Source organism: Nannobrachium achirus (genome assembly GCF_963921795.1).
Source record: "Nannobrachium achirus genome assembly, chromosome: 15".
NCBI classification, from domain to species: domain Eukaryota; kingdom Metazoa; phylum Chordata; class Actinopteri; order Myctophiformes; family Myctophidae; genus Nannobrachium; species Nannobrachium achirus.
Window position 1 is genome coordinate 46194589 of NC_137822.1, and position 21273 is coordinate 46215861.

The 21273-nt window shown below is 41.1% G+C and overlaps 1 long non-coding RNA gene across 1 annotated transcript; it reads left to right on the forward strand.

The window, feature by feature from the left end:
- Positions 1–2060: 2060 nt before the first annotated feature.
- Positions 2061–6608, forward strand: LOC308300029. Its single transcript, XR_013962791.1, has 3 exons — positions 2061–2197; positions 5637–5726; positions 6483–6608. It is a non-coding gene; the product is annotated as an uncharacterized lncRNA (long non-coding RNA).
- Positions 6609–21273: the final 14665 nt, after the last annotated feature.

The following is a 21273-nucleotide window of genomic DNA, read 5'->3' on the forward strand; positions in this document are numbered from 1 at the left end:
CTACACCGGCGTCTTACTGGTACAACTGTACTCAGATGACACTGTGGATGATTGTGATGTGTGTTTTTATAGGAGGGCTGGCAGCCTACAACCAGGGAGATGAAAACGTCCACTCCTACAGTGGAGTGGATGACAACACCACAGGCCAGGACTACTCCAACGACGTGGTGGCCAGAGCTCAGTGGTACAAGAAACATTGGAAACGTGTAAGAGATGAGCAGATATTAATGTTTTCTTTTGCACATTCTTTTGTACAAATGCAAGCTGCTTCTGCCGCAAGAAGAAGGAATGATAATTGATTGTAATTTATAAATGTATGCATACAATATATCTGTTGATTTGAAATGTATTCAATCAATGTACTGTATGCATGCACCTGTTGATTTGCATTTGAAATGTAGGCCTATTCAATGTATGCATACAATATATCTGCTGATTTGAAATAAACCATTCTCTCTGGCAAAGAAAAGGGACAAGTGGGCGGTCCCTTTTCTTTGACGATGGCTTGTCAGATTGGAAATAAACAAACACGAAAACTAACAAAAATTGCCTGATATTTTGGACCCATCAACAACATTTTAAGGGTTTAAACAATAATGTCCAGGTATTATTGATAATACAGTACATCGCTTTAAGCCTTCAGTGCACAATGGAAAGCTCTCAATCCTTTTTTGTGTTTCATTTATTGATTGTCTGAATACTTTTTTTTTTGTAAAGATATTTTTATTTAGACACGTCACAAGTTTTTCAAATTTACAACATAACAAAGACAAGACAGGAACAACAAGTACAATAAAATAAAACAAAAAACAAATAACCCACCCACCCAAACACACCCCAGGTACAGTATAGGTTCCCCCCTACGTTTGTATAGTTAACAGTATAATACATTATCCCATTTAGTTACAAGGGTGCAATGATGGTAACAAAGACATAAAAGGTCCCCATATTTTCTTATATGTTTCTGGTTTCCTCCTGACATTGTACAAGATCTTTTCAGGAGTACAATAGGATGTTAATTCGTTCAACCAATGTCTTCGGGAGGGAGGATTTTCAGCTTTCCAATTTTGGAGAATACACTTTTTGCCAGCTGTACCTGCTAGCAAAATGAAGTACTTCTTATGTTGACTTAGCGAGAGTCCCTGCACGTCTCCCAAAATCCAAATCCTAGGATCGGGTACCAAATCAGACTCCACTATTTCTGAAGTTGTTGTAACTATATATTTCCAGAACTCTTCCAAACATGGGCAATTCGATTGTCTGAATACTTTATTGTATTAGACAGCGCGGGCAACATACCAGGAAGAGGATCAGGAGCAGGAAGTAAATAGTACAACACAGAGAACCACACTGAGAGCTTGTAGATCAATGTAAAATATGTGGCAGATTTTCAACAATGCTGTTGTCATTTTTCAAAAGGTTTGCACAGAACACAATTAAATGTATTCTATCCCTGCCTATCGTAAAATTATATCAAAACTAGGTTAGCCTACAATATTTAAATTGCAATTCATAATAACATAGAAATTCTAATGATAACCAGTAAGACTGTATTGATGCTGTTTACATTTTTTGTGATATCTGACTGTGATTTTTATTTTTTTGTCTACTTTGATCATTTTTATTGTTATATGACTGTAATAGGTATGTAACACTGACTTTTTATGTCAGTTGAGATGTGGGTTTATTTTCATTATTGTGTAGCCTTGTAAACTGAATATATGGTAGGTCTACTTCTGATGGCCATTCAGTAGGCTACTGATTGCTCTGTCTGCTGACAGCAGACCTACTTGATTAGCAATTAGTCAAGTTCATTGGGGTGTAGTCCCCTTTCTGGTCCCTGCTATGCAGAACTGATTAACTATTACCCAGCATACCCTAGTCTAAACATTGCCTTCTATTTTATACCTGTAGGCACTTCTGACATACTGTAGTACTGTTACTGTATAAACAATGGACATTACCCGAGACCAACAGTGGGGGGCAGGCAGCAACACGCCAACTGGCGTCTAGACAAAGTGGTCAGAAGAGGAACTACATTACCCACAATGCAGCAGTGAAAACAACATGGTGGCTGACTGTTGTGTTGTTGATACTTTAAACTACAAAGAAAACTAAAACGTGTCGTTTCAAAACAGTGTCGTCGTTAAGCAGCAGGAGGACGTTTGTTAGCAGCTCAACCACTGAAACACAGCAGGTAATGAACAGCCCTGAAACATGACGGTCGTATCTCACCACTGTCATGTTTACACCTCAACCTGCTTTGGAGCACTTTTATCTCTCTCTCTCTCTCTCTCTCTCTCTCTCTCTCTCTCTCTGTGTGCGTGCGTGCGTGCGTGTGTGTGTGTGTGTGTGTGCTGAGCCTGCCTTGGGATAATAAAGGTATCTATCTAATGTGGTTGGGTTAGGGTGACCCGTATGGATAGGCTGTGTCTGTACTTCAGTGTGCTCAACTCACGTGTATAATTACTGTATACTACGGTTTATATCAGCCAGATAGTTGTATAATACTGTATACTATGATGTATGCCAGCAGATTGTTGTCTGTAATTTGGGTCAGTAGTTTTGGGTCATTGTATTATTGTATGGTATAAAGGCAGGGGTCCTCCTAGCTCTGGTCCATAGTATTAGTGGAGTTCTCCGGGGTCCAACCTATGTTCCCCAGGTTCTATGTTCCCCTCTCTATGTTCCCCACCTCACAGCATTAGTTTTAGTGAGGTTACCGGTACCCTCACAAAAACATGCAGTAATCCTGGTCTCTATACTGACTGATGGAGGGGGAAGGAACTTGATGGAATAACTTGTTCCTTCCACGCGCTGCGTCCTACCGGGGAAACTCCCCCCTGTCAGGTGATAAGAAGCTGCCTGCTCACTTCTCATGTACTGAAGGAAGCATGAGCTCAGTTCTGGCCTCCCCAGGTTGGCAGAGTTGGTAGCGCCCAGGATTACAGCTTAGGCAATTTGGCACTTGGTGAAAAGGCCATTCCACCTTTCCATTATATAGGCCATTATTTGCATTACAGGAGTCCATCTTTTGACACATTACATTTTGTTCATACCTAATCTTCCTAATATATGAGTCCTATATTCTTTGCACCCAATATTCATATGTAGGAGAGTTGGCCTTAGTCCATATTGCCTTTACCTTCTGCAAATATTACTGTTATTCTTGACACCACTGGGTCATTAAAGGACAACTAAATAACATCTAGGATCATTTTTCTACTATTTCTTTTCATGAATGTGTTACTAGTTGTCATCAGGGCCGGTTCTAGGATTCTGGTGGCCCTAAGCTAGATTTATTTTGGTGGCCCCCAAAACCAGGGATGAAGTGGCTTGAAGTTCTTGCCGGAACTGCTGGAGATGAAAATCAGGGACACCTCTTGGCCGCGGCGGAATAAAAATCATGAAATATGAAAATGAATGATAGTGATCCACAGATAAGCCCTAATCATTTTGATAGTTTAATCTGTTAAAAAGACTGTCAAAAGAACCTACAGTAGCAAGTTCACACTTTTGAGTGTTACTTGCATAATATCCTATGTAAACCACACTTCACACCCAAATATGTCTGAGAAACGTTAACATTTCCGTCTTCTGCTGCGTGTTTTTAAAAGTGTTGCGAGTAGCCAACTGAAAACTTAATTTTGTTATTTTCATGCCCTCTGGTTTTAACAAGAAACATGGAGACTGCCATGCTCAACTAAAACGTTTTCAGACGTATCAGTATGAGAAAGCAAAGCAACCTAAGCGGCCTGGTCGCTGCCAAAATGAGCACACACACTCCCTGGATGCCAATTCAGAACCTCTGACCCACATCTTTCAAATGGGCCTGTTCTAGCGCCACCATGAGGCCGATGTTTGCAAAACACATTTCTGTACTACTCTTACAGATTTTGTCCAAAAATCCTACAAATCGGTAGGCAGTGTCTCGACAGTCATGTGATCGACATGGATCTGTCCGATTTTGCATATTCCATCCTGATTGGCTAAGATTGGCTTCCAAAGTTTGTAGGATTGAGCCGTTTTGAAAAAAATGCCTCAAATCACAAACGCAAAGTGCAATTATCATGAAATCGCACACACACATTCCCACTAGGCAGAGGAAGAAATGCCACTTAAATATTTTTAAATCAGCCTCATGGTGACGCTATTACAGGCCGATTTGTGGTTTTACCTATAACTCCGCAGATCAGTTTCAAACTTTGTAAGCGCACTCCCTAGAGGCCAAGGAAAAACCCTTTCCCTGCATTTTTCACATCAGCCTTTTATAGCGCCACCATGAGCCTGTTTTTTGACACTTCACTGTCCACTACCACTACCATACCTGGTCGAGACCTGTGCTCGGAAGAGCACTGCTTCTAGTTGTTTTTTATTATGCATTGTAATTTTGTATTCACATGTTTTATAGTATATTTGTATGTTTCTAAATGGACCAGAGGAAGATTAGCTGTTGCTCCAACATCAGCTAGTGGGGATCCATTAAATCCTCTACAATATGTGCACCTGATGGAGGCAATGCCTGGTAGGCCTACACAGTTTAAACTGCATGCTACACAGGGACTAGGAAGTCAGTCGCTGCCAATGAAATTAGTGCTGAATTGTCAGATGTCATGAAAGCTGTGAAGAAGCTGTGAAGAACACACTGCTCTACTTCACCATTCTGAGGCTTGATGGATTTCACATTGTCACACATTTTTAAGTTATTGTCTAGTCAGGAGTTTTTACTTCTCCAAATTAACTGCACAGAGGTGGCTGACAATTTCAATGATGATGTCTGGGTTGTGAGCTGCACAGAATGTTAAGGTTCTATGCAAGGCTACAATGCAAGCGCCATTCACGTTTCTGTATGACCGAATGGAAAGCATTCTAAGAAATACGAATACAGTACGGGGTCCCTGCTTCATCTCTCTAGGTCCTTGGCCGTAAAATCATTGAAGACCCCTTATCTACATAAAAGCAGAAATACTTCATCCAGGAGCGCAAACCTATCCAGTATCCATACTATATCAAACTCACCAAAATGCATAGAAAACTGTATTTTGCCACAGTTTTACTTAACACTCACAGCACAACCATCCTCTGATGTGGCCCCCCTAGTAGCTGTGGCCCTAAGCGACCGCTTATATTGCTTATAGCAGAAACCGGCCCTGGTTGTCATTACAAACACATCAATGCCTTGGTTGTCCCTCAAAAGCCGCCATAGTCTCATAAATCATGTTTTGGGGTGAGCGTTGGGCACAACTGCCAATCAAAGTGACTACTGGCCAATCACAGCGCGTCTTTTCCAGGAAAAACAGCGTAACATCTGTTTAGCAGAGTGTGGCGACTCGTCTAGGACAACGACGGCATGGATGTGTTTGTAATGACAACTAAAAATAAGAAAGAATAAATAAGAAAAAATGTCTGCACACCAATTTTGCTGTTCCCGGTGTAGAGTTTTACTTCCTCAGACAACTAATAAAAAGCTTATGGGCTTTATATGAGGGGTGCTGGGGAAACAAGAGCATTTCTGCCTATAAACCCCATGGTCAGTCATTTAGGATCAATCAATATAAGTAAAAACACAAGCCTAGATGTTATTTAGTCTGGAGTTAAAAGTCCTTTAAAGTCGTTATGCATTTGCTTCATTTCAGATCAGTCCAGACTGGTGGAGAAGATGAACTCTCCAGACTCAGCCAGGGACATTTCTATTAAGCAGGAGGAACCTGAAGACCATCCACTCGGTAAGTTTCACCTGCTCTTTCTTTCTGTCATTGTTATGTTGTAGAACTGCCATAATATCTCATTTTCACTGAACAATAACCATTGCAAAAATATCTTGAGAATGACAATAATGCATACCTGTAGCTATCATTAAAATATTTATCAAAATTCATTGTTAAACGTTTTTGTCTCATTAGACTTGTTTGTCTTTTGTTTGTTACACATTGTACATTGTACAGATAGATGCTGACGACATATTTCTAGATGTACAGAGCCACGCCATAAAAATCATTTACACACATTTTAAACTTCGGCCCAACTTGTACAGTACAGTATGTACAGCATGCATAGTGTACATACATGCAAATACAAACTCTGTTCTATGCTGTATGACTTCACCAATGGCCAAGCCAGCAACACTGCAAAGACAACACACTAGAGTGTACAAAATGGAACCAAATGGTCCCTTACATGTCCATTTGGTTCAATTTGTACTCTTTGGAGTTAAAATGAACACCAGCTAATTAATGCAGGAGGGGTCTCTGTGTACATGTTATATCTGTTGTAATTTGGAAGCTGCAAACAAGTCCCCAAAACAGTATTTGAGTAAACATATTGGGTCCCTGGGCATTGTAATTGACTATATTTTGGTCATGAAATAGAACTTGGAGTTGCTGAATCAATATTATATTCACACATGGAACATGGTGGATGGATTATGTTTATTTACACTTTAGGAATCCAGTGTTCACAACATGTTATTGTTCTGCTCCTAGACATCCCGCACATGGTTGTGTGTAAAGAGGTTTCTCCTGAACAGGAGAGGAGCTCCAGTCTGCTCCAGGAGGAACCAGAGCCTCCACACATTAAAGAGGAACAGGAGGAGATGCTTCAAAGACCAGAGGAGCCTGGTGGATCAATGTTGACATTACCAGCAGTGAAAAGTGAAGACATCTCCTCTCACTGCTCTGAAGTTGAAGTTGAGCTTGAATCTGACACTGAAGTCACTGAAGACAGTGATGATTGGGAGGAGACAAGTGGAGGTGTCCACACTGGAGACAAACCTTTCCAGTGTGAACATTGTGACAAGAGTTTCAGTCAGTCAGCTCACCTGAAAACACACCAGCGTATCCACACTGGAGAAAGACCTTTCCACTGTAAATTTTGTGACAAGGGTTTCAGTGAGTCCGGTGCCTTGAACAGACACCATCGTGTTCATACTGGAGAAAAACCTTTCAACTGTACACAGTGTGAAAAGAGTTTCTGTCAGTCATCTGAACTGAAGACACACCAGCGTGTTCACACTGGAGAAAAACCTTTTCATTGTAAACTGTGTAACAAGAGTTTCCGCCAGTCAAGTAATCTGAAGATACACCAGCTTATCCACACTGGAGAAAAACCTTTCACTTGTAAACTTTGTGACACGAGTTTCATTCAGTCATCTGACCTGAAGACACACCAGCGTGTCCACACTGGAGAAAAACCATTCCATTGTAACCTGTGTAACAAGAGTTTCCGTCGGTCATCTACCCTGAAGACACACCAGCTTATCCACACTGGAGAAAAACCTTTCACTTGTAAACATTGCGACAAAAGTTTCCGTCAGTCATCTAATCTGAAGACACACCAGCGTATCCACATGGGAGAAAAAAACTTTCTGTTGTAAACATTGTGACAAGAGTTTCAGTCAGTCAGGTCCCCCTAAGATAAACCAGCTTGTCCACACTGACAAAAAAGACCAGAGGGGCCTGGTGGATCAATGTTGATATTACCAGCAGTGAAAAGTAAAGCTGATGATGAAGACATCTCTTCACACTGCTCTGAAGGTGACACTGAAGTCACTGAAGACAGTGATGATTGGGAGGAGACAAGTGGAGGTGTTCACACTGGAGAAAAAGCCTTTCCCTTGTAAACATTGTGACAAGAATTTCTGTCGGTCAGCTCACCTGAAGACACACCAGCTTGTTCACTCTTAAGAAAAACCTTTCCAGTGTAAAGTGACTGAAGACGGTGAAGATTGGGAGGAGACAAGTGTAGGTGTCCACGCTGGAGACAAACGTCTCCAGTGTAAACTGTGTAACAGGAGTTTCATACGTTCATATCATCTCAGGTTACACCAGCATGTCCACACTGGAGGAAAAACATTTCCATTGTAAACATTGTGACAGAGTTGTGACATTGTGTGAGAGTTTCGGACATTTCAGGAGTCTAAAAAGTCACCAGTTTATTCACGCCAATTGAAATGATTAAACATTCACTACAAATCAGCTCACTTGGAGGATCACATTAAACACCTGTATTGACAGGGAGGTGGATAGAAAAGCAATACTTTTATGGATTTTCATACTGCTCCTGTCAACATAAGCCTCCGTTAGGAGGACGTGTCTTTTTGAGGCATTCCCCTGCTGATTAAGGGCTGATTAAATAGGATTGTGGGTGTGTTTTTATACCTTCTTGTCACCCTACATCTTGGCACACAATAATATGATAATATTTCATAATAGCTTACACCATTTTAGGTCAGCCTGAACCAGTGCAATTCATCCATTACAATCTATCTTACCGAACTATGTTCCTGTTTACGATACAATAACCAAACTGTATTCCATTATTCTCTTCTCCATGACTTCATTAAATATTTTCCGCTAAGAAATTGCTTCTTTGTCACAGTCTGATTTAATCATAGAGATATCAGCCTATTATTGAAATATTGATTGCTGTAGTCTGATTGCGACCGTAGGTCGCAGTTACTTCTATACTATCCAAACCTCCACAGGCCGTCAGTCCGTCAGTCAGTCAGTCAGTCAGTCAGTCAGTCTGTCCCTCCGTCACGTCACTCGTCACACGTCACACTTTCCCCCTACTCATATCTCCGCCACCATTGGCCCGATCCATGCCAAAATTTCCACACAAACTCCTTGCCTGCCAAACTACAACCTCCAAGGACCCCCGGAGGTCCCTGGGGGACCCCCAGGTGTAAAAAATTACCAAATGTGCAAAAAAGACCAAATGACCACCCCAACGGGGCACACGGGGAATTCCCGGGGACCACCGACACCTGGTGCTCCAGAACGGATGCAAAAGTGGTGGCGCCCCCAGTGGAGGACCCCCTCCACTGCAGCGCACATAAAATGCCGTAACTCGGGCTAGAAGCGACCGGGAGAGCCGGGGCCGGTACCTATTCGTCCGCTTCGGCGGCGCGGAGACCCCACTTCTCACATGGCCCTCTTCTAGCGCCACCATGAGGCCGATTCTTGCAAAACACATTCTTGGACACTGCTCCTACAATTTTTGCCCTAAAATCACGCAAATCGGTACACAGTATGTCTACACTCATGTCATCAACTTGGATCTGTCCCATATAGCGCCACCTTCAGGCCGATTTTTTAAAACACATTTTTGGACACTGCTCCTACAATTTTTGCCCTAAAATCACGCAAATCGCTACACAGTATGTCTACACTCATCTCATCAACATGGATCTGTCCCATATAGCGCCACCTTCAGGCCGATTTTTTAAAACACATTTTTGGACACTGCTCCTACAAATTTTGCCCTAAAATCACGCAAATCGCTACACAGTATGTCTACACTCATGTCATCAACATGGATCTGTCCCATATAGTGCCACCATCAGGCCGATTTTTTAAAACACATTTTTGGACACTGCTCCTACCAGATTTTGCCCTAAAATCACGCAAATCGGTACACAGTACGTCTACACTCATCTCATCAACATGGATCTGTCCCATTTAGCGCCACCTTCAGGCCGATTGTTCAAAGAGGCTGGATTACATGTTGATGTGTGTGCCCCCGTGTTGGTAAACGCTTCAATTTGAGGTTGCCCTTGTTGTTTGTGCCCCCATGTTGGTAAATGCTTCAATTTGAGGTTGCCCACACAGGGTTAATATGGCCCTGATCAGACCTGTGCAGCATCAATATGCAGTGATGGAAACTCAAAGCTGTTCAAGGTTGTACTTTATTGTTAGGTCTTTTGTACAGGTACATAAGAGTAACATTTGTTTTTGTTTGCCATCCTTCAGACAATGCAGTCGTATATCAAAAAACAATATAATAACAGCAAACCACATCTAAAAATAATAATAATAATCTAAAAAGGTGTAAATAATAAGACGTAAAAAAAAAAGATGAAAAAAAGGAGTGCAAAAGGCAAAAGAACAGGAAAAGAAGAGATTATTTTCTTTTCCTGTTGTTCTTTTGCCTTTTGCACTCCTTTATTTTTACATCGTACATGTGCAAAATGTTTGGCATATTCTATACGCCAACAGCATATTTTTCCAGTAGTTGCTACTGTACTGTACTTAACTTTTGTAAACATCTTCACAGTGTGTTCTATGTGCAACAGATTAATATATTCAACTTCACAGTGTGCATTTATGTACAGAAGGTGCAATTCAACTTCACATTATAGATAGATGTAGTGTTGAAACTACACAGAGACACACCCACATCAAGGTGACAATGCAGTGCCTGCATCAATCAACAATCACTTATCCAATCCAGTGCACAAATACAAATATGACCCCTGTTTGGCTCCTACATATCATTGTAAGATGACAAAGTAAAACATATATACAAAGTAAAACATATATAATAAGAAGAAGAAATTGGATAAATTGAGCAGTCCTACTTTGATCAATTCCCCACAGAGGTCAAGTAAAAGCTGCTTATGTTAAATATGTTCTCCCATCCCTACTTCAGTTCAAGGTAAAGATAAATGTTATTGTCCACAAGGGACATTTGGCTTGGGCTTTCAACCCTGCTACTAGACAGGATCAATTTTCAGAAAATCAGAACCCCGAAGGCATTTTGCGAATATTTATTATATACAACTGTTCTAGGGGTATTAAGGGATGCTGAATCCAAATTTGCTGTATATAATGCTCAAAAATGTTCCTAAATGGCTCAAAATTGAGAAATCCAACATGGCCGCCACTGCAAGGCTGAAATCTATTTAAGTGCAAATCTTTTTGACTAAACAAGGTAGAAACTTGAACTAAATGTGTTTTTCTAGGTTATCCTACATGGGGAATTTGAAATTCTATCCTGATTTTAGATCAGATGTGAATAATTGGCTTGAAACTCATACATGTATAGCAGAAAAGGTTCGTTATTGATGCATAACTCGTCAAACACGAGTGAACCATGGTTTTATTCATCAAAACTCTTTTGATTTAGATTTTTCTATCAAGTCATATATGCAAATTATATATAGTCCTTAATATAAAAGTAGGCTACATTAATTTAGCCTATTTGCAGTCATCAATATTTCGAGCAGATGAATAGAATAGAATGGATTATAATATAATATAATAGTATTTTACCATATCAATAAAAGTAAATGTACATGGGAATACCTCTTACTGTAATCCTTACTGTGGCAGCTTATTCAGTCTTCCTCAGTGTTCCGGCAAGTGTTGAGTTTTCTGCAGTTGCATGCTTCCATAAATGCCATATGACTCTTTCTGGATAGAATAGAAGAGAAGGGGATACAACGTTTATAGCCAGCAGCACAAGTGCATCAGGGTATAGGGTTCATCATAGGGTTGGGCGGTGACCACTCTTCTTTATGATCAGCAAGGTTTTGTTTGCTGTTCTCCAGCTCTGATATGAAACAAGAAAGGATGTTTGTTGACTTTAGCCCACAATCATTCCTTACAGCAGGTTAATGATTACCTAATGTTCCTCTTTTACAGCAGGGATGTAAAAAAAAATATTTGACACACACACACACACACACACACACACACACACACACACAGGCATTGTTGCGCAGTTGCGCTCATTTGAGGAAACGAGGTAAAGCAATGAGATTCCGAGACAAGCTTGAGTAAAACACTTCTTCATTGAAGAATGCGGACTGACACATTCCGTAGAGCTTCCTGCGTGGATAGATTACACTTGAGGCAAAACGGTAAGCACCTTATATTTTGCATTTGTTCATTAGTACTGACCAACAGCCCTACCCCTCTAGTCTTTAAAACGCTCGCTAGAGTGAAAATGTCTACAAAATAAAAGTCCTATACGGAGCGTTATAATGTACTGTATGCCTACAATTCATGTGATTTGATAAATAAACTAAAATATTATAAAAACGGTAAGTTCATGGTAAAAAACATATTGCCTTTTAAATGTATTTTTATATTTTCTGTATTTTTTTCAAAAGAACAGTTTTGTTGTATTTAGTTCCATTTGTGTAAACTGTATAAAATCCACTATAGGATCACTAGATCAATAAGAATACTATGTATGTAATCCTGGTCTCAATAATGCCTCCCCCTGGCCAGCCGGGGCGCCTGATGGAGGGGAAAGGAACTGGTTGGAATAACGTGTTCCTTCCACGCGCTACGTCCATCCCGGGGAAATCCCCCCTGTCAGGTGAAAAGAAACAACTTGGACTACTCATGCATTGAAGGAAGCATGAGGTCAGTCCGTTGTCTCCCCAGGCGCGGCAGAGGGAGAGCAGAGCCCAGGATTACATAGGCAATTGGCACTGGGTGAAAAAAATGGGTTGCAAAATCGTGGGATAAAATTTAAAAAAAAAGAAAGAAAAAAAAAAGAATACTATGTAGAGTATATTGGTTCATCCTGAGTGCAATGGAGGATTCAGATACAGAAAAGTGTTTATGATGTCCACATGTGCTGGCATACTGTACTATCTCCTGTCTCCTGTTATTGTGAAAACAGACTAAACACCTGCTGCTGAGCTGTTACCACCACCTGAACTCAGTGTGTTTCATTCAGAGAGGAGACATCTAACATCGGTCACATGGTGCCCAGGTCAAAAGGTGGGTGACACACACACACACACACACACACCGGGGCGTCATTGAAAGACTAGTCTTCCCTGAATAGATAAAGGTAAAAAAGAAAGTTTTCAATCCAAATGCAGGATAAATGCTCTACACTCTTTATTTTTATTTATTTTTTAAGTTCTGTAATGTTTTTTCCACATCATCTCTCCAGCACATAAAACAAAGTTTATAATAACAATAAAAGACTATAGTCACATGCAAGCATTCCTTACAGGTTAAAGATTACATAATGTTCTTCATTTACAGGAGTCACTTGTCAGTCGTACATGTTGACACTGGAGGACGGAGCTTATAGAGTCTGGACTTGTTTCTTCAAAGACAAACTCTGGAGACACTAAGAAGGTAAGCAGTAAGCACTGATCTTGCAATACTTTATTAAACGGCTTGGTTGAATGCTTGATTCTGATTTGTCAATCGCTGAAATCAGTGGTCTGTTATTTCTGGACCACTGACAACTGACCGCTCAGCTCTATACAGGCCGATGCCTAATAAAAGAGGCTGTATGATTTAAAATAAAATCAAACCCACAGGATGTGAGCAGTTAATTTCTTTAAGCTATACCCTGTGTGTGTGTGTGTGTGTGTGTGTGTGTGTGTGTGTGTGTGTGTGTGTGTGTGTGTGTGTGTGTGTGTGTGTGTGTGTGTGTGTGTGTGTGTGTGTGTGTGTTTAGCAGTTCATGTCATGAAGCCAGGGGTTCTGATAACTTCTTAAACTGCTGTATACCACAACCCCATATTATGAGGGTGTTTGCAACTGTGTCTGTCTAAGAGCATTCTCGCGCGCTCCTTGTGTGTGTGTGTGTGTGTGTGTGTGTGTGTGTGTGTGTGTGTGTGTGTGTGTGTGTGTGTGTGTGTGTGTGTGTGTGTGTGTGAGAGACTCAACAGCACCACTTAGTCACCCAGGCCTGCCACTTGGTCACCCAGGGGAATGGCAGCTCATGTTACATACAAACATAGACCTACACACACAGTCACACATTAAAAACACACTACAGCGAAATCCTAACAACTGTTAAAGTTGAGATGGAAACACATTATAATTATTTATAAAAATATACATCATAAAAACAGAAAATGTTTAAATCTATAGAATTTTAATTGAGATCATATGCACCTGTACGTGCATTTGTTACATCAAATGTAGAAGCGCAGATAATAATAATTGGTATTACCGGTATTTATTGTGACTAAACAATGTTTTATCTGACAGGAATGGCTTACCTCAGGCTTGTGTTGTTGGGAGGGTGGAAGTCTGGAAAGAGTTCAGCAGGAAACACCATTCTGGGAGGAAGTGGTTTTAAAGTTAATCACTTACTTCAGAGGTCAGCTCACTGTGAGGTAAGAGATGGTGAAGTAGCAGGGAGACATCTGACAGTGGTGGACTCACCAGGCTGGTTCTATAACAGATCACTGCTCACCTCAGCAATGGACAAACTGGAGATCCAGAACAGTGTGTGTCTCTGTCCTCCTGGACCACATGCTGCTCTTCTGATGGTTCCTCTTTCAGTACCTTTCACCAAAGAACAGAGAGTAGTAGTAGAGGAACACATGTCGCTTCTGCCACAGAGCGTGTGGAGTCACACTATGGTACTGTTCACCTATGGAGACCGTCTGGGAGACAGAAGCATTGAGCAGTACATTGAGGCTGGAGGAGAAGACCTCCGCTGGCTTGTTGACAAATGTGGGAGCAGGTGTCATGTCTTCGACAATGAGAAGAGAGATGACACTCAGGTCACACAGCTGCTGGAGAAGTTAGACCAGATGGTGGCAGGAAACAGAGGTGGACACTGTGAAGTTGATGGAGATGTTGCAGAGAAGTTGTCAGAGAGGAAGAGGAACATAGAGGAACATGTCCTGACATTGATGACCAAGACACACAGACAGAGAGCTGTTCTGAAAGCTCTGTTTGAAGGTGATTATTTATAAAAAATCAATCAATCAGTCAGTTAAACTGATAAAATAATAATAAAGAGCCTGAGGCGTTATGGAATTCCCAGTAGGTGAACCTCAATATAAAAACTATGTTGACTAATCATAGCCTATAGTATAGGCTATGATTTTAGCCTGTACTGTATAGGCCCTATACAGTACAAGTTCTTCATGGTACTATTACTAGTCTCTCTTCTGTCAGGTGGGTGTCAGCCCACCCATAATGTCTAACCAATGTCTAACCACTCCCAACCTACCTTTCTGTAATCGGTGATCACATGACAACATACAAAGTCAATTCAGCCAGAATTGTTAGTTCTAATTAATCTCTGAAGGCCTACATAGTGCTATATTGAACTAATGTAGAGTTTGTGTGTGTCAGGAGAACGTCAGAGTCTACCAGATGTGAGGCTGATGTTGTTTGATGGAAACCAGTTCACGAGGAGCTGGGCTGGAGATCTCATACTGCAGGAGAAAGTGTTCACAGAAAGGAAGGTGAGTATTATTTTCATATTCTAATCAATGACCTCGAATGTAAATGTTTCCTGATAATGAGTCATGAATGTATGAGCCATCATGTGAACGATGAACTCAGTAATGTGTTACATACACATGTTCTATCTAAAATGAATGTAGAGTCATTAGATAAGAATGCTGTATTGTCCATTACATTTGCATGACATTTGTCTTCTGTATTCTGGTAGACTGTTAACATTTTAAATTACACACACGACTCTTGCACAAGTCTTCCTCAATACAATACAATACAATCAAATTGAATGATGACTTCACTAACTTGTCTTTTTTAGTTCTGAACTGATGGTTTATCTTGTTCAGTTTATAGTTTGTCTTTATTATTTATGTTGCTGTTGGTAACTGTCATTGTCCTTGTGTCCATCGTGTTTGATTCATATTAATATTGATTTATTGAACACAAAATTCCGCCCCAAAAGTGCTCTTCTAATATTCCCTGCACATGTCTGTCTGCAGATATAGTTGGTCTAATGATCCTTCATTATAGTTTAACTGTGGTGCTATTAGACACTAACTAACATGCAGTAAACTTCATATTCCAGACTGAACAGACAGAATGTGTCAGACAACATAGTCGAGTTGCTGACAGAAATGTGAGTGTGGTGATCTGTCCAGACTGGTCGACTACACCTCCATCACAGAAGATCAAAGATGTCCTTCTACACGGTGTGTCTCTGTGTTCTCCTGGACCCCATGCTTTCCTGGTGAATGTCCCTGTCATGTCCAGTTTCTCTGAAGCTGACAGGAGATCAGTGGAGGAACACATGGAGCTGTTGGGGGACAGAGTCTGGAGACACGCTCTGGTTCTGTTCACATTTGGAAGGTGGCTGGGAGAGAGATGTGTTGAGGAGTACATAGAGTCTGAAGGAGATCCTCTGAAGTGGCTCCTGGAGAAATGTGGCTACAGATACCATCTTCTAGACTGTGCCAAGGTGGACATCTCAGAAGTGAAAGAGCTGATGGAGAAAGTAGAAGACATGGTGACGAGGAACAGAGGACACTTTGGACCTTCAGACTCCAGAGAAGACGGGTCTGTCAGAGACACAGGACACCTCAGGGAGGGACATGAGACAAGACAGATGACACTGTTTGAAAGACTGAGAGGAAAGCCAGCATATACTGCAAAAAAATGGAACAGACGAGAAGAAGAATGGGAGAAGAGAGACGGGGAATGGAGGAGAAGAGAGGAGGAATTAAAGAAAAGAGAGGAAGAATGGAGGAGGAGAGAGGAGGAGATGATAGACAGGATGTTGAAGTTTGTGGTGAAGGAGCCAGAAGAACCAACCCTGCCAGCCGTCAGGAGACGGCATAGCTACGACTGGATTCGTCCCAGCTGTGAGTATCAATATAATTGTGTGTGTGTGTGTGTGTGTGCGTGCATGCATGCGCGTGCACGCATGCTCACATTGTTGTTGATAATTCTTGCATTGTTTTATTGTAAATATCTTGTGTTGGCTTGTTTTCCAGTGAATGGTGGTATATTATTATTGATACTATTACTACTACTACTAATAATAATAATAATAGTTGCACGTGTGTGGTTTTGTGTTGCAGTGAGTGGTGGAACACCATCTGAAGAAAAACTCATATCATTTGACAAGGTTTATGATTGGCTGCTGAAGACTAAGAGGAGCAACCAGGATTCAGGACATGACACCGTGACTGAAGCTTCCAGCCAGTCAGACACTGATGTGGTGACTCTGATACATGAAGATGTTTCATAGATTAAATTAATCTTTAGTTTGACAATAATCAAACACATTTTTGGACCTAATGTCCAATTGATTATGAATTATAGTCTTGCCTCAGATGTGGTTACGACTTATTTTAAACATGCAGTGGTGAAGGGAACACCCGAAAGGAAAAGAATATGATGTTGGTGTTAGCCAAGCCTGCCGGTCACGTCTTCAGTTAGTCCAAAACGCTTTGCCTCGTGCCACAACCCTGAAACAGTGGTAAATCAGCCAACAACCCACTCCCTCTCAAGGTAAATGGCTTACTTCTGCCTCCCAATAACTCTACAAGGGTCTTGAGGTCTACCAGCCCCTTCCTAAGGTCCCACCAACAAAGCTGAAGACCCGGGGAGTCGGAGATAGATTGTTTTCCGCTGTTGTGCCCAAACTGGAATGAGCTTCCACCCTATGTTAGTGTCTCAAACCCTGTGTTTAAATCACGTTTAGAAACTCTTAGATGTTTGACAATTTACTCTGTATTTGTAGTTCTTTATTTGTACTTTTTCTATTGGCATTTGTTTATTTGTGTTGAGTGTACAGCACTTTCAACACTGTTGTTTAAAATGTGCTATATTATAACAGTTAAATAAATGAAAAAATAAAACAAAACAGCAACATTAAGTTAAGTCCTATAATTACTTTAATTTATTTGTCTGTTTGTTTAGACGGGACACTGCATATTAACTCATACAGTGCCTATCCCGAACTAGTTCGGGATATTCGGGATCAAAAACAATTTTTTATTTGCTATTTTACTTACCCCGAGCTGCTTGGAGCAACGTGGGTGGTCCCGGCTCGCTAGCCACTAGCCAGCAAGCCATTCTACTCTGTCCGACGATATATTCCATTGAAAATGGTTTAAAATAAAGTTTAGACCCCCCCAATGTTCACCCAATGTTCATTGTAGGCGGCGCGACGTATTCCAGGGTGCCTATCCCGAACTAGTTCGGGATATTTAATGAAATGAATAAAAATGATAAGAGGCCTTCTGAAGCCTGGCTTGATTTTTGTAGCTACTAGCCGAAAGCTAGCAACGTCCCGGCCGGACGTTATTTGCGAACGAAATCGCCAATCTCCGCCTAATCCAATGAAAGACCGCATCTTTGAAGGCTTGTATCTCTGGATTGTGTCTTTAGGGAACGGCGCGAGGTTTATTTACGGCGAAATCGCCCAAAAATGATCTTTTAGATGACAAAATGGGAATAGCCATTCTGTTAGCATTATCATCCGGGACATTTCCATGACGTGCATGAACGTGAGCACGTGAGGTCCTGGAAGGTTAGGTCCTGGAAGCTAAAGCGCTCGCCTATGAGAGATGCGCTGGCATTCTTTGGCCCCTAGAGGGCGCTGGCACTCAATGAGTTAATGAATCATATAGCATAAATATACTGGATTTAGAAAATATGCTAGTTTACATCTGCAGTCTCCACAGGTGCAAAGTATATATAATATATTTGTACACCTTCAAAGTTAAACTAGAAATACTGTTCCTACGAAACAGTGTGTGCTCACATGTAACACCATGTATGGGCACAAAGATCTACCTTTTGGCTGCACCTCATTGGCACCTCAATTAAAAGTGTGTTGCCGACGTGACTATATTCTGCAGCGTGCTAACTGTCATGTGAAGCTCAACCAATACTCCAGCTAACACCACTCCCAAATGTTTTTCCACCAATTTCCAATTGCACCTCATTGGCTAAGGGCCCTGCCTTTGTACTGCCGGGGAGAACTTGATAGATAAATAAATAATGAAGATAACATACTGGTCTCGCCTTTCAGATGAGCCCACAATTGATATTGATTACACAATAACAATTGGGGTCTCAGAGATAGAAATGCATAAATCGGGGTCTGTACATTAGGCTACGGACCAGAGGTTTTCAAACTTTTCATCCAAGGAACCCCTGAATGTCATGCCATGGAGATTTGAGTTCAATAATATATATTTTTGTAAGACAAAAATTTGATTATTGTAATATATATATATATATATATATATATACACACACACACACACACACACACACACACACACACACACACACACACACACACACACACATATATATATACATATATACATATATATATATATATATATATATATATATATATATATTCTTTTTTTGAAGCGGTGAAAACCGCTTCCAATGAGTGGCTTTGTGTGTATCACGCCCATATATGGTGATTTTAGTGCAGAATGAACAGGCTTTTTCAAAAACAGAATGTCCGTTTAATTACCATATATGGTGATCTCAGTCCAGAATGAACAGGGTTTTTCAAAAACACAATGTATGTTACCTCATGTCCATATATGGTCACTCCAGGCCAGAATGAACAGGTTTTTCCTGTCCCGTACGTGCAAAATATCAGTCCAGAATGAATAGGCTTTTTCAAAAAGCAAAATGTGTGTCCCATGTCCATATATGGTCATTTCAGTTCAGAATGAATAGGCTTTATCTGTCCTGTACGTCCAGAATATGTGTGCGGTGTCCCTCCCGGTCAGATGAATGGATACTTTGAGGATTGGTCAAGCTTCACATGATAATTTGGCCTTCAGGTTTTATCTGTCTTGTACATTCAATAGGTCTCACCTATTGCAGCAATGACAAATAGCCGCATAAGAGCAAAAGCAAAGGCACAATAAGAATATACAGATGCTAACAGAATGGTAAAAAGGAGCATTAAGGCAGACAAGAGTAAATACATTAAAAATCTAGCAGAAGTTGAAAAATGTAGTAGGCCACAAAAATAACAGAAACTGAAATAATTATAGAGGGATGCAGTTGACAAACAACTAAGATTCACCGCTTCACTTCGAACCGAGGTTTGATTTTTTGTGTAATGAAGTTATTGTATTAGGAATGTGACTTATTATTGAACTCACGTCTCCATGGCTTGAGTAATCAATAGGATACAAAGTCATGTTGGGGTGAACTACTCCTTTAAGTGGTTAAACTGAAGTGATCTTGATCAATGCCAAATATTATCAAAGTATTCTGAGGCACCTGTGGACTTGTGTCACGGCACCCAAGGGTGCCACGGCACCCACTTTGAGAACCACTGGCGTGATGCATGTCTTACTGGGGGTCCTTGAAATGAAAATGGTTGGGAATCACTGCTAGAGCCATAAAATCTCTTATGGGGGTCCCTGGCATATCCTTTCAAATGGGGGTCCGCGGGTTAATAAGTGTCAATTTGGGGGTCCTTGACATGAGAAAGTTTGAGAACCATTGCACTGCTCTGTGCAGTCTGTGGGGTCCAGTCAGCTATAGCTGGTCCTGGACAACAATAAAAAAAAAAAGGGAGAAGAAAAACGGCACCTGTGCGAAGTGAGCGGTGCAAACACGACACACGTTCATACAGTATCTCCTTGTATGGGCTGTTCTGTGCGTGACGTCAGTTACTTTGTGTATGAGCAGAATGGATCTCCATGCATGGAGATAATACACACAAAGTGAAATGTAGGAGCTGTTTGCACCGCTCAAAAAAAGAAGAAAAAAATCTGTCCCACAGAATCCCATATTCCCATATTCCTGACAGCCAATCCAATCCTCCTCATGCTTTGTGTATGTTTTTGAGCGGTGCTCCTTCAACATCTGGCTTTGTCGGGTTCCCAAACATGTTGAGTCTGTCTGACTTACCACAATAACCAAGTACAACTAGAAAGATGCAATTGCAAGTGTGGTTGCCGTTGGGGAGCTTGATATTACGATCTCACTCTCTGATTGGCAAACCACGGCCAATCAGATAGGGGGAAAAGGGTGACATCAGAATATCAAGGTATTGTGATGTCTGATTGGGTGAAGGGTTATGATGAGAAAACCAGACAAGAACTATAGCAGGGCAACCACACTAATAACCGGAAGTCGATGTGGGTCGGATAGGGCGGAAACTGTGCTCAAATATAGAGATGATTATGTCATCAATCAATGTACGATGAGCCACGGCAGTCAGCTCAGGACCGAAAGATCGCTCAGATATGAGGATCAATATTAGACCCACATAGTCTGTCTATGTTACTGTATCTCTACCAAGGCAGGTGGAGATTTCACCATGTCTGTCTGTGGGTCTAACCCTTAAAAAGCTTGAGAATCACTCGGCTGTTAATAGACAACTGGTGGATATTGTTGCATGGAGACGTATGACATGCTGTAGAGGAGTGGTTCTCAAAGTGGGGTCCATGGGGATCCCTAGCAAATCAGTTAACATGGCTACAAAATCTGGTCACCAACTTTAACCACCATGTGTCATTTTCAAAAGATCTTGAAGAAACACGCTCCTTAACAGAAACAGTGGCTCTCAAAGTGGGGGGGTCCCCAGCTAATCGACTGATAGTTCAAATTTGTCATTTGTACACCATCCATTTGTACACCATTTGTACACTCTCAGAGTTACAGGTCTGTAACTCAGAGAATGTCCCAAATTGAACCAAATTGACCCTTACAGGTCTGTAACCCAGAGAGGGGGCCGCTCTCCATTCCGACATTGACTTCTAATTATCTGATTGGTGGCACTTCCATAGAGGTTAGG